Below are 2,063 nucleotides of genomic sequence, written 5' to 3'. Positions count from 1 at the left end.
TCCTCTGTCCACCACGGTACAGATTTCTGGTGCCATTTCTTTTTGGGCATTGCCGCTTCGCAGGCGGTCAATATTACCCGCTCCATGGTTTCCGCCATTGCCTCGACGTCTTGCCGACTGTTTAGGTCGGCGTTCGTCAAGGAGCGCTTCTCCTGGATGAGTGTCCTCTGGAGCTTGTTCCAGTCGGCCTTCCTGGTGTTGTACCGTGGCTGTAGGGGCGGCGGCTGTCCTCTTCGCGTGCCGAGGTTCAGGCGCGTCTCCAGGATTCTATGATCGCTGGAGGTTCCGTCCTCGTACACTTTCCAGCCGTGTACGAGCGGTATAGCTTCCCAGGTCGCGAGAGTGACGTCGATATTCGATGATCCCCGCGTGTTCTCAAACGTGGTGGGATGTCCCGCCTCGTTCAGCACTAACAAGTTATGTCTAACGAGTAATTCCTCGAGTAGTACCCCACGTTCGTCGGTGACTCTACTGTTCCATACATGCGACTTTGCGTTCGCGTCCGCGCCTATTATAATCTTTTTCCCCCTTAGCCTTGTTAGTACTGAGTCGAGGTGGGCTAGCCCGAGTTCAATACTTTCCGACGGCGGAAAGTATTGACTCACTACGTACAGTTCCGTGCTACCGTCGAAGAGCTGAACACAGACGCAATGCGTTGTGCACAAGTCTGCGATTTTGAGCACGGAAAATTTTCTATTCCTCACGCATACGGCCGCGAGCGGCGGTTCGTCTGCGTGGTTGTGAAAAACTATCGTAGCGCCCGTCCCGAAACCTGGGATAACTCTTTTGAAACTATACGGTTCCTGCATAAGCAGGATATCCGCATCAGTTTCCTCCATTTGTCGCCTGACCTCGTGTGGCACGACTTTCGATCGCTGCATGTTTAGCTGCAGGATCGTGAGTCCTCTTCCGTCTGTGGCAGGGTTATTATGCATAACTAGTCCTGCTAACAGACCACTGGATCGCTCTCTCATGTGCTGGGCACGTCGCGCTGGAAGCGGCGTGGTCCCCCTTCTTGCCAGCCCGTTTGCAGTTCACGCAGACTGCGGGCTGGCTCTTCTTTGGACACGCCTTCGCGCTGTGTCCTGTATGCGCGCAGTGGCCGCATACTTCCTCCTTCTGGCGGCAGTGCTTCGCTATATGGCCGTAAGCCTGGCACTTGTAGCACCTGCTAACTGCGAGAAAATCTCGCACCTTGCATGCGCTCCAGGCCAGGAACAGCTTATGCGCTTCCAGCATCTTCGTCCGCAGCTTCGGCGATACTTCGACCACCCAGTTGGTCTCTTCGGCATCTTTTCGCCCGGTCCTGAAGCAGAACTTGATCTCCTTCTGGTCTTCCTCTCGGACTACGTCCGGGTTCTGCTTCTGCAGGCATTTCCTGACTTCCTGTTCTGCCATGTCCCGTGGGACGTCGAACAGGGTCATTTTCGGCCTCCTGATTGCGGGTGTCCTTACGGTCAGTCCCGCCTTCCTCAGCTTTTCACTCTCCGTAAGGGCTTTGAGCCCTTCGGCGGTCGCTGTTTCCACGGCAATTCCATTGCAGTAGATAGGGACAGTGGGAATCTCGTTAATCCATTCATGCGCGTCACTAATTAGATGACGAGGCATTTGGCTACCTTAAGAGAGTCATAGTTACTCCCGCCGTTTACCCGCGCTTTTTTGAATTTCTTCACGTTGACATTCAGAGCACTGGGCAGAAATCACATTGCGTCAACACCCTTGGGGGCCATCGCAATGCTTTGTTTTAATTAGACAGTCGGATTCCCCTAGTCCGTGCCAGTTCTGAGCTGAGTGTTGAATGGCGGCCGAAGAGGACGATCGACGACGGCAAGCCGCCAACGAAAGCCTCGCAGCAAGGAAGATCCGCGGGAGGCCAAGGCACGGGACCGAGCTCGGATCCCGACGAGAACGAACGAATCCGTTCAACGCCGTTCACCTCGCCCAGGCCCGGCACGTCAGCCAGACTCGCTTCCCGACCAAGCCCGACACGCCCCGCTCCTCAGAGCCAATCCTTATTCCGAAGTTACGGATCCAATTTGCCGACTTCCCTTACCTACATTAAT

At 55.1% G+C, this 2,063-nt stretch overlaps 1 pseudogene; it reads right to left on the bottom strand.

Annotated features, from left to right (window-relative positions):
* Positions 1–1,507: 1,507 nt before the first annotated feature.
* LOC143351010 (large subunit ribosomal RNA) overlaps positions 1,508–2,063 on the bottom strand; it is a 3,133-nt pseudogene continuing 2,577 nt past the window's right edge.

This window comes from Colletes latitarsis, unplaced genomic scaffold (assembly GCF_051014445.1).
Source record: "Colletes latitarsis isolate SP2378_abdomen unplaced genomic scaffold, iyColLati1 scaffold0055, whole genome shotgun sequence".
In the NCBI taxonomy this organism is placed as follows: domain Eukaryota; kingdom Metazoa; phylum Arthropoda; class Insecta; order Hymenoptera; family Colletidae; genus Colletes; species Colletes latitarsis.
Note: the sequence above shows the minus strand (reverse complement) of the source record. Positions and strands in the feature narration are given on the sequence as shown.